The sequence below is a fragment of the Pseudophryne corroboree genome, chromosome 4 (assembly GCF_028390025.1).
Source record: "Pseudophryne corroboree isolate aPseCor3 chromosome 4, aPseCor3.hap2, whole genome shotgun sequence".
Taxonomy (NCBI): domain Eukaryota; kingdom Metazoa; phylum Chordata; class Amphibia; order Anura; family Myobatrachidae; genus Pseudophryne; species Pseudophryne corroboree.
In genome coordinates this window covers 142,937,288-142,950,100 of record NC_086447.1, presented here as the reverse complement: position 1 = coordinate 142,950,100, position 12,813 = coordinate 142,937,288, and the positions used below count along the sequence as shown (strand labels likewise).

Genomic DNA, 12,813 nt, shown 5'->3' with positions numbered 1-12,813 from the left:
AAATAGTAATTGTATTATATTTCCTGTGTAGTTATCTGGTTAGGTAGTCTATGTTATATTGTAGTGTATGATTTGTATTTGTATTAATTCTTTTGCAAGTATATCATTCATAATATATATATATTAGGCGTTGGACCCTAAGCCCAGGTATCTGTGTATTTCTTATAGTGTTAAGTATTCTCAGAGCGTCGGTGACGCTCATACAGCTTTTGAGTTAATAAGGTTACACTGTGTTGCATTTACACTCTATCTATACACTAAGGTTTTACAGCATATTACATTGTTTATGGTTTAGATTTAAAGGTTTAACATTGTGAGCGTCAGCGCCGCTGGTGATCTCCTCGTGGTCCCGAACGTCCGCTACGCTATAGCGAATCATTAAGTTAGTCAGCAGCCAATAGCGTGCCTGCCTGTGATCTCTTGGCCGTGAGCGAACGTAACGCTTGAGCGTCTCGACTACGGCTAAGCGATTGTTACGCAACGTGCGTACCCTTACGGTACTTCATACGTAGATAGCGTACAGTGTTCTTAGACCTCATAAAGGGTATTATATAAGATAAATATTTAGCTTTATCAAGGTATACAGAGCCGGTCCTAGGCATAGGCAAACTAGGCAAATGCCTAGGGCTTTTAATATACCTAGGGGCACAAGCAGCTTCTGCTGATTAAAATGATATGTGACATGTCTATATTCTATGTGTGACTGCGGCTGTATCTGCATATGAAATGCTACATTAAAGTGTATTCCTGGAAATCACTGTAACTTAGCATTTCATATGCAGATACAGTCACAGTTACACACAGAATATAGACATGTTGCATATCATTTTAATCAGCAGAAGCTGCTTGTGCATCCCAGCCACATAGTAATGCAAAAAGGTGGCTGACGTTAGCAGAGCTGCCAGCTGACTCACGCCAGGCATCTCCTGCTGCATGACATATTGAGGCAAGATGTATGAGGACATATCTGTATCTAAGCAGAGGCAAAGGTCACAGTGTTAGCGGCCATGTGAGTGCTGTGTGTGGGTGGGTTGGTTTTGCAGTAGTGTTTGGCATATGTGTAAGGGGCATTATGTGTGTCATTATGTGTATAAGTGCACTAATGTGCGGCATATGTGTAAGGAACATTATGTGTGTCATTAAGTGTATAAGGGCATTAATAAAGGTTGGCATAATGTGTAAGGTGCATTATGTTTTTGAAGGACATTAATAATGTGTGTCATGTGTGTAAGGGGCATTACTGTGCGGTATTATGTGTATAAATGCAGTACTAATGTGTGGCATTATGTGTATAAGGTGATCTACTGTGTGGTGTAACGTATAGAAAGGGCACTACTGTGTGGTCTAATGTGAATAAAGAGCAATATTGTGTGGTGTAATGTGAATAAGGAGCAATTCAGTGTGGTGATATGTGAATAAGGGGCACTACTGTGAGGAGTAACGTTTATAAGGTAAAGTGGTACTACTGTGTGATGTAACATGAATTAGGGACACTATCGCATGAGAAAATTTAAATAAAGTTGCACTATGTGGCGTAATTTGAACTGGGGGTACTATTGTGTGGCCATGCGCCTTCCCAGCAAGAACACGGCCCTTTTTGGACTGTGCACCGAATGTGCGCACTGTTCCTATTTAAAATATAGGGTTTAGGAACACCAAACTGTTGTGGGTGAGGGGTGATGGTGCTGGAAAGGGGTGCAGTGTAAGAGGCAGAACTAGTGGTGCTGCTAGGGGGCACCAGCCAAAATCTTGCCTAGGGCATCATATTGGTTAGGGCCGGCTCTGACGTTATATGTAAATAGCTATAAAGTTTATATAAATTTGTGGAGGAATGGGTAATAAGGAATCATTTTTGGGTTTTAGAATTTAATTTATTGCACTAATTCAGAGTTGTTAGCAAACAAAAAAAACACTCTACGGGCAAAACCATGTTGCACTGCAGGTGGGACAGATGTAACATATGCAGAGAGAGTTAGATTTGGGTGTGGTGTGTTCAAACTGAAATCTAAATTACAGTGTTAAAATAAAGCAGCCAGTATTTACCCTGCACAGAAACATATAACCCACCCAAATCTAACTCTTTGCATATGTTACATCTGCCCCACCTGCAGTGCACATGGTTTTGCCCAATTGCTTACTTTTTGGGGGGTTGGTTATGTGTGACCGGTGGTCAGGAGAACTTTGAAGTTTTTTAAAGGGCAATCATTTACAATTCTAAACCATGCCTTGTAAACAGAGCCAGATTAAGACAGGGGTGGCAATCACGAGGCCCCCACACACTCCGTTTTGAATTGGAGGAAGCTCCCTCCGGCGGCTCAGCTGTTCAGTAACAGCAGCCGCTGAGGAGCTCCTCCATGCACAGTCAGCCTCGTGGGACAGGAACTATGTATGTCTCTCGGGGGTGGGGGGAGGATTGCAAGCAATTTTGGTAGTGGGGGCCTCACAGCCTCCGTTGCCCTGGGCCCCCACCAGCCTTAATCCGGCCCTGCTTGTACATAATTGCACCTTTAAAGAATGTCAGAGTTCGGCTCGCATCCTGCACGCCTGACGAACTCTTACTTCATTAGATTCCGCCTCTAGACTCCGGTATATAACTTGTGCTTGATGATCATTCATTACAGTAACCCCTGATTTTCTCTCCGACCTATGACAACTGGTGCTGCCATATACACAATAGGCTAACGAAAAAAATAAACCCCTAGAGTTAGAGTAGCTACATCACAGAGCATCTTCCAGTTTCCCACACTTCTATCCTAATTATCCAGAAGAGCAGCTGAACATTTTCAAACAGGAAATTGTGTACAGATAACACTTGTGACTCCTTGTGTTTAAGAGCTGAAGGTATCTTTTTCAATTAAGATCTGTCAGACTTTTGTAAACAGCATCATTTGAGGTTCATATGTGGTGCAAGCCAGAGGACAGTTCCAGCCCCAATCCTCGCAGGACATACAAGGTAAGAAAGTAGCTGCAGTAAACGTTTCAATATCTTCTTATTGTCTTTCTCTGTGATCTGTGGGTGAGGACTGAAGGACTATTATATTGCATTGCAATTATTAGGGAGTTGTCTGTTTTGTAGCCACCAACAAGGCATATTTTATTGCCCAGGGAAAGAGCAGCATTGCCTCAAAGCCATTGAATATTGCCACGGGTTATACTGATATTGTATTATCAAAATAAATATTTTTTTATTTTGGCTTCTTCATAAAGAAAAATGGTGGAACCTTAATTTTGCATCGAGATTCCGTCATTGTACTACACTGTGATGTCTCTTGCCCCCAGTACACAATAACTTGATCACATCTGCCAGTAGTGGCAATTCCAGGTTTTACATAGCACTGCGGGGGTCATTCGGGAATGTAATATGCACAACAATAAATGATGGGGCTCAGTACAGATAACTCAGAAAGCAAGGTGCGCCCTGGTGCTTTAAGGGGCTGGTTCAGTAAAAAGGGCAGATCTGATCATTGAGATCCCAATGGACATTTACAAAAGGTAAGTAGTAACCGTGACACGAAACTTCTCACGTTCCTTATTCCTGTCAGTGCAGTTTTTTGTCGAATTGTTGGGTATTTTGCTCATTCATTTAATTTCCTGACACTATTTTTGTACATGGAATTTCTGTGCAAACATTTTATGGTGGCTCATGTTGGACAATCAAACAATCATCCTCTATTCCTTAATATATAAGAACGATTGGTAATGTTGAATGATTTCAGAAATATGATTTTGAATACAAAGAAAGTTTTTACATTTGAATAAAAGAAATATAATTTCCCCGGCATTCTGTATTTTGCTAATCAGTTTATAGTATAAACGAAAAAATGTTGTTTCTGATATGCAAACATGGAAACAATTGACTAAATATAATAATAATAATAATAATAATAATAATAGTAATAATAATAATAATAATAATAATAATAATAATAATAAAAACAACAGTTGCATAAATAAATAAATAAATAAATAAATAAATGCATAAACGGATCCTTGATAAAATGGTATGCGGACCCCAGGTCGACACCAATTAGGTCGACGTCAGTTGGTCGATGCACCTTAGAGTGGCGTTGCAAATAGGTCGACACGGCCAAGAGGTCGACAGAAAAAAAGATCGACATGAGTTTTTTGAATTTTTTTTTTTTTTTTACTTTTTCATACTTTACGATCCACGTGGACTACGACTGGGAATAGTAACCTGTGCCAAGCGCTGCAAGGCACCTTGCCCGAAGCATGGCGAGTGTAGCGAGCCATGTGAGGCGACACGGTGCACTAATTGGGGTTCCTGGTCACATTACGAAGGAAACGACACCAAAAACACATAAAAAACTCATGTCGACCTTTTTTCCTGTCGACCTTGTTCATGTTGACCTTTTGTCCGTGTCAACCTATTTGCAGTGTCGACCAAGTGGTGTCGACCTAAGTGGTGTCGACCCTGAGTCCCAGACCCGATAAAATGACCTACTGTTTAGATGAATCCAAATAGCTCTTTGGGTTAGAAGTAGCAGCTGTGTCCTCTAGACCGGCAGGTCCAGCTGGAGATCCACAAGAGATAACAGCCCCTCTAAGATTACTCTTTGCATTTCTAATAATTACACATCCTATATTATTATAACAATGTTATAATGATGTTTCAGTTGGAGGTGTTTTGTAAATAAAGCAAAAATGTTTCGACCAGAGTCTTCTGTAACACTGACTTATGGCTTTATGTGGGTGACGTTATTTACCATATTGTGAGATTTTATTTGCCTGTGTCACCACAGCAGTTTAGGTAATAAAAAAAATTAAAAACTTCATTTATTAAAATATCATTACTCTTGTGACATTATAAATGCCATGATGTCACTTGTGAGCAAATAATTCATATAGGGGTTAATCCAATTAGGTGCAACTTTGTAAAAGTAAGTTTGTTTCGTGAAACTCTGATACATTGCACGAATGTGCGCACCTGAGAAATGCGAGATCCAATTAGAAATGGCAATTCACAGTGATGGAGGTTTTTATAAGGTGTCCATTGGAAGACATTTGCATCAAGTCTTTCCAGCATTTTGGGGTACAGAACAATGTTTGTATAGTAATCTTTCAGTTTTTTAATACAAGTTCAAAAAAACCTCTTCCATCAATACAACACCTCCGTATACAGTACCTGTCCCACATCATAAATTATAACCCATTATTGAACATTTAAGATAAATTCACCTGAAAACTGCATGTCGTTATTGGCAAAATGATGCCATTTAATCCCCTTGAAGTGTTTGTTTACACATTAGGAGGGGTGCACCAGATGTTCTGCACTGTGTCCTGACATTTTTGAAAGTTGTATAGGTATTAGTGACAGAAGGGGTCAGGAGATGCTGGTCTTCAAAAATGGGGGAAGCTGCAAGTGAAAGTAATTAAAACAGATAATTCACAAGTGCCTCCAACAGCGTCCCCTAGCCTGCAGCGCAATGTGCGATGCCCCCTCTGCACACACCTAATGATGGCCCTGGTTTCTCGGCACCCTAGGCAAAACTTCAGCCTGCTGCCCCCACCAATACCCACTTCCCAGCCCTTCAGATGAAAGTGTGACTTATAAGTTCAACAGCCACCACTTGCATTAAGTACAACAAGAATGTTCCTTTCAGAGACATCCTTTATATTGTGATTAGCAGACTCAGTGGTGCCCCCCAGATCCTGGCGCCCTAGGCAGCTGCCTCAAGCTGCTTAATGATAGAGCTGGCCCTGTGCACACAAAATAATGCAAATTTCATCTAGACAAAATCAATGCAAGTTTGGAATTGGATTGCAAACGACTTCCCCATGAGAACGGCTTGCAGGACCCAACTCGCACCTGATTGGATTGACCCATTGGCATTTCTAGAGAGGAGGGGACCTGTGTGCAGAATCTGTGTGTGGGCCCCCTCCTCTCCTGTAGCCGTCACCGCCGCTGCTAGCGCTCTCAGCGCTGAGGCTCTGGCACAGTGCCAGAGTCTCTAGCGCTCAGTGGGGGTCATTCCGAGTTGATCGCTAGCTGAAAATGTTTGCTGCGCTGTGATTAAGTAAAAAATGGCACTGTGGCGCAGTGCGCATGCGCGACGTACTTTCACAACGGCCGATGTATTTTTACACAAGGTCTAGCGAAGCTTTTCAGTCGCAATGGCCGCCACAGAGTGATTGACATGAAGTGGGCATTTCTGGGTGTCAACTAACCGTTTTCAGGGAGTGCTTGAAAAAACGCAGGCGTGCCAAGAAAAACGCAGGCATGGCTGGCTGAACGCAGGGCGTGTTTGTGACGTCAAATCCGGAACTGAATGGTCTGAAGTGATCGCAAGCGCTGAGTAGGTCTGGACCTACTCTAAAACTGCACAATTTTTTATGTAGCCGCTCTGTGATCCTTTCGTTCGCACTTCTGCTAAGCTAACATACACTCCCAGAGGGTGGGGGCCTAGTGTTTGCACGACTGCTAAAAACTGCTAGCGAGCAATCAACTCGGAATGACCCCCAGTGTGCTAGCAGCGGCGGTGACGGCTACGGGAGAGGAGGGGGCCCACACACAGTCGCTGACGGACGCCGGAAAGGTAAGTATAGAAGAAATGGTGCGGTGTGGGCCCCCTCTGGACCCAGGGGCCCGTGTGCACCACACACACTGCACCCATTATAGATACGCCAGTGGATCGACCCCATATCATGTACATGCTCCAGGACTTGGTCTGAAGATTATGAGTGTGAAAAAAAAATGGTTACATCCGACAGTAACTCACCGTGACCCCATGCTTTCCACCATGCTGGCTTGCAGTGCGTAAGCATATGGAATATAAACCATAATGTCTCACACATGGAAGTGGAAGGTAGGGCTAGTCATCACAAAACTGGCATCAAATAGTGGTGGCCAGAGGCATCACTCACCTCTGATACACCCGGTGCGGCTGCTGGCATGAAGGGGGCATGGCTTAACAGAGGGAGGTGACTAAGTGGGTGACTCTCAGGAGGGGCGTGGCATCACAGGAGGGGGCATGGCTAAGCAACCCGACCTGCGTTTACGTCACTCCCGGGGTCTGGGAGTTGCGGACTGTCCCCGGAGACTAGCGTGTCTGTGTTGCCTGCTCCTACATGGTGACGGAAGCCGGGTTGCTGCACGTAATGTTACAATGCAGCACCCGGCTCCTGTCACTGAACAGGAGTAGGCACTTTAGTGTCACCCCTCGGCGGGCCGCAACCCCCGCACCCACCTTGTGACGCCACTGATGGTGACGATGCCGCCATCACATCTTGCCTGGTGATGGCATGTAGCCATAGCAAGGTAACCATCAATCGCTCAGAATCCTGACGGATCCTGGAGGTAAGTATAGGGATTAGTTAGGCATTAGGGGCAGGGTTAGGCTGCGGGGATGGGGGAGGTTAAGTTATAATACTTACCGACATCCATCTGGATTTTGGTCATCAGGATTCTGCTGTCAGTCATCTGATTGTTGGGATCCTGACTGTACGCACCCACCCACCCACCCGCGGATAAATACACACAACTGCTAAACAGACACAGGAAGTGGGTGGGAAGAGGACGTTCCTGCTGCCTCAGACTTGGAGGGGGACTTAGCAGGTATGTATGGCTCAAGTAGCAGGTTCATAAGCTACCGCTACCCATTATATGGTAGCTTTTGCGGTCACGTTCACGGGTATGCACGCACCAGCGATTCATAACAGACAAAATCAAGTCTGGCGATGTGTACACATCATGGAAACATCACGCTATGCTGCTCATTTGAGCAAAAGGTGTGAGGACACATCTGTAGGCTACTGAAGGTGCTCTGAGTCTAATGAGAACTCTACTGTTCATCAAGAACTGCCGCAAGGCAGGATGGTCCCTCCTGCAGAGAACCCACAGGTAGCTTCAAGGTATGCAGCAGTCTAGATAAGCAGCAGCAGGAGATTCATCTGTACTAGCAGTAAGTGCAGGAACTGAAGGAAATAGACTAGCAGAGTAGCTAAATCACTAGGAACCTTCACTAGCAATGCTGCAAAGACCAGGAAAGTTTTTTCATCTAATAAATGTTTCCAGGATCAGACCCTTTCTGACACAGGATGCTACTAAGACCCTTATCCACTCACTGGTCATCTCCAGACTGGACTACTGTAATCTTCTCCTGACTGGCATTCCTGACAAATACCTCTCTCCACTCCAATCTATCCTCAGTGCTGCTGCCCGGCTCATTTTCCTCACCAAACGCACTACGTCCGCCTCTCCTCTCTTACAAGACCTTCACTGGCTCCCCTTCCCTTTCAGAATCCATTTCAAACTTCTCACACTCACTTACAAAGCCCTCACCCACTCCTCTCCCAGTTACATCTCTGACCTTATCTCCCCTTACACTCCCACCCGTCCTCTTCGCTCTGCTAATGCACGCCGACTCTCCTGCCTACGGATTACTTCCTCCCACTCCTACCTCCAAGATTTTTTACGTGCTGCTCCAATTCTCTGGAATTCCCTACCTCTCCCCCTCAGACTCTCCACCTCTCTACAAAACTTCAAACGGGCTCTCAAGACCCACTTCTTCATCAAACCCAGCCAAATCTCATCTTAACCCTCTGTTCCACGCTCTCTATGTACCCCGTCTGTGTCACCGCTGTCTGTCTACCCCTCACCTTTAGAATGTAAGCTCTCACGAGTAGGGCCCTCTTCCCTCATGTGCTTATCCTTTCTCTTACTTTAATAATCTTCAACTGCATCAACTCCAGCAGTCTTCTGCCACCTGATACTTATTACAGTGTCGTCTGCTGATGTAGCTATGTTTATTTACCCTGTACTTGTCCTATATTGTCATCAACTGTAAGTTGCTGTTTTCCTGTTTTGATTATTTGTTTATGTACTCTGTAATTGGGCGCTGCAGAACCCTTGTGGCGCCATATAAATAGAGGCTAATAATAATAAATACTCTGCCTAGTGACTGATGTAACCTGATTGGTTAGTGGCACTCATGTGATGAAAAATCCTGGCTCTGGATTGGCTGACCAGACTTGGACGGAGAGCCAAGATATAAATGTTAATATACAGTCCTTTTGTAGACCAGGGGATATGTGGTATTTTTTTTACATTCTAGAAGGTCAGAGCCAGAGTATGTGCTGTAGCTGCAATTAGACAGGTGCTGTACTCTGAAACTTTATTAAAAAAATCTTCATTTGAACAGCAATTACATTCTTCCATTTTCGTTGCTTAGATTGGATATTATTGGAAAAAAGGGAGTTGAAAAATGCTATTTTTATAATTTATCTAAAGATCTAATATAACGTTGAGATAGAGCAAGGCCTAAATAACACATATTTTACAGACCAAATGAATTAATCACCAAGAAGAAATACAATACTGTATATAAACCTTAGTTTCCCCAGTCACATACCGTTTTAGAGACCATCAAGGTATACTGTTTGGATTGTGGATAGAATGCAAGGCATTGTACCTATTTATATGCGCTCAGTATGTAGGAATAGAAGCACATTAAAAAGTGTGTGTGCGTATATTCAGACATATGCATCTCAAGGGGTTAATCGTAAATCATTATGTAAATCTCTCTAAAACAATAGCTGTTTATTACACAATCACAGCACAGGAATCTTTGATTTGATGTATAGAAGGGGGTGGTGGAATCTGTTAGAGCATTTTTTTTAAATCTAAGAATATCATCACTGTAATTCCAAATGTTGCTTTAATCTTGCTACATAATCAATCACTTGTCATTTGCTCCCTGTTACATTTGGCCCATAGATAGATATTATCCATTCATTCCAATGAACAATGGGTACAGAGAACCATCCAAATTGGTCATTGGAAATGAATGGGAAAATGATTAGCAATGCAAGTAATATTACTATGGAACTAGACCTTCACTGGCTCCCCTTCCCTTTCAGAATCCATTTCAAGCTTCTCACACTCTCTTACAAAGCCCTCACCCACTCCTCTCCCATCTACATCTCTGACCTTATCTCCCTTTACACTCCCACCCGTCCTCTTCGCTCTGCTAATGCACGCCGACTGTCCTGACTACGGATTACTTCCTCCCACTCCTACCTCCAAGATTTTTCATGTGCTGCACCACTTCTCTGGAATTCCCTACCTCTCCCCCTCAGACTCTCCACCTCTGTACAAAACTTCAGACGGGCTCTCAAGACCCATTTCTTCACCAAACCCAGCCAAATCTCATCCTAACCCTCTGTTCCACGCTCTCTATGTACCCCGTCTGTGTCACCCCTGTCTGTCTACCCCTCCCCTTTAGAATGTAAGCTCTCACGAGCAGGGCCCTCTTCCCTCATGTGCTTATCCTTTTTCTTACTTTAATAATCTTCAACTGCACCAAATCCAGCAGTCTTCTGCCACCTGATACTTATTCCAGTGTCATCTGCTGATGTAACTATGTTTATTTACCCTGTACTTGTCCTATATCGTCGTCAACTGTAAGTTGCTGTTTTCATGTTTGATTATTTGTTTATGTACTCTGTAATTGGGTGCTGGGGAACCCTTGTGGCGCCATATAAATAAAGGATAATAATAATAATAATAATAACAACTACAAGCACCAGCACACCAGGCCAACCCAGGCAGACTGGAACAGTCCCACAATGGTATTTTGTGATTTCCAGACATTGTTTTATTCACATGTAGCCAGTATGTAAGCACTTTATCTCATTGCCTTATAGGCCCTACACACTGGCCGATTTTTTGAAAGATATGAACGATCTCGTTCATAAATGAACGAGAACTCGTTCATATCTTTCAGTGTGGAGGCTCCAGCGATGAACGATGCGCGGCCCCGCGCTCGTTCATCGCTGGTCCCCCGTCGGCTGTGCATGCAGGCCAATATGGACGATCTCGTCCATATTTGCCTGCACGTCTATGGAGCCGGGTGACGGGGGGAGTGAAGAAACTTCACTCCCCCCGTCACTGCCCCCCCGCCGCCGGGTCGCCCGTCGGCCGTATCGGCCGTCGGGCACCTCGGCGGCACATCGCCATATGTGTAGGGCCCATTAGTTTATATTATATTGCAAGGCATGTCAAAAGGCTCTCTGCTTCCACTGAAATGCATTGCTTATTCAAATGATTGGAAAAACATTGATTTTGCTGACCAAAGCAGAATTGCCTGATTTTAAAATAAATCAATGCTTATAGATTAAAGAGATTCTGTAATGAATTATCGATTATTTTTGGCGATTATAGCTTCTGAAGAAAATTGCCAATGATAGGACTCCCACAATGGGTTGACCTGTGACCATGAATAATTCAGTTTTTGAAAAGTTCATTTTTTTTCCTGAGAACTGGCTATAGAGATGTACAAGATGATTGGCAAGGATTATGTGAGGTTAGAGATCATCGGGACTGTATCAATCACGCTTGTAGTGTTAAAGCTTGGTAGTGTGCAATGAGGTTAAGGTTATGGATGACAATTTGCATGTGATTAGACGTTGGTCAGTGACAGGGAAAGGAGTTACAGAAATCAGAGAATGAGCAATAGAATGGCAATAGCCATTATGAGAAGGAGTATAAATTGGTCAAGTGAGAAAGGCCAATAGAGGATGTTATAGACAGGGCTAGTGTAAGGATTCTTGGCACCCTAGGCAAATCCTCAGCCCACTACCCCAACCACCAATACCCACTTCACAGCCCCTTGGGTAATAGTGTGGAGGTGGCATCTTAAAAATTCCACAGCCACCCGTATTGATTATAACAAGGATGTCTCTAAAAGACATTCATAATCGTGATGGACAGACTCAGTGGTGCCCCCAAGATCCTGGTGACCTAGGCTTCTGCCTAAAGCTGCCTAATGGTAGAGCCAGCCCTGGTTATAGAGCATATACAAACAGTTCCAAAATTAATTGAGAAGTAGTAAAAATGGCTTTTTGGTCTTTCCTATTTGAGGCTAGTTTGCTCAGTAGATGAATGCAGGCTTCACAATTTTGTACTGTTATTAGACTGTGATTAGGACTAACTGTGGCAGTGTGCACTGTCTAGCCCAAAAGGGTCTTCTCTGTGAGAGAAGGAGGTCAGAATTTAAGACATGAGGGAGCCAGGTAGAGAACGTTGGTGTAGTCCAGGGGCTTGATACTGTAAGTTACAGCAACATGCTGCCAGAATTGGTTGAAAATCCAGTGAGTATGTTATGTAATGATGGAAAAATATAAGATGGAACAGTTAGGTGAACTGTAAATGTGTAATTAATACAATGTATAATTCTATTACCACCTCTGAATATGTTCTACTTAATAATGTCTCACTAGGTCAGGGATGGCCATTGGTGGGTTAACCACTGGTGGCCACCATCGATGGTACTATTGGTGGTTAACTTCGATGGTATGAATGATTTCACCCACCGATGGTCATTCCTGCACTCACCAGGAAGCGGGCCAATCTGAGAAGGGGTGGGGCTTCATTGGTGTGTGGAACTAGGCCCTGTATCCTGATGAAAAGGAAATTACAATAATCGGGGCATTGTGCCATCAAGGACAAAGAACGGGTGTAGTATGCTATGCTGGTGGTCAGGATCCCGGCGCCTAGCATACCGGCGCCGGGATCCCGACCACCGAAATGCCAGCAGCTGGGCGAGTTCAAATGAGCGTGCCATGCTATTTATCCTCCGTCCAGGGGGGTCGTGGTCCCCCAAGAGGGAGAATAGATGTCGGTATGTCGGGTGTCTGGATTCCGGCGCTGGTATACTGAGTGCCGGAATCCCAACAGCCGGCATACTGGGAAAACTACCTACCATTTGTGGTTAACCATTGATGGTTGATGGTCAACCTATGTTTACAATAAATTTCTTACATGCACTTCATACGCTCACCCCCCTCTGCCAAGTA

The 12,813-nt window shown here is 43.9% G+C and overlaps 1 protein-coding gene across 2 annotated transcripts in view; it reads left to right on the top strand.

Annotated features, from left to right (window-relative positions):
• The first annotated feature begins 2,758 nt into the window (after positions 1-2,758).
• COLEC11 (collectin subfamily member 11) overlaps positions 2,759-12,813 on the top strand; it is a 59,020-nt gene continuing 48,965 nt past the window's right edge. For both annotated transcript variants that reach the window (XM_063919508.1, XM_063919506.1), the window contains exon 1: positions 2,759-2,953. The gene's annotated coding sequence lies outside the window, so the exon portion shown is untranslated. The remainder of the gene's footprint in view (positions 2,954-12,813) is intronic.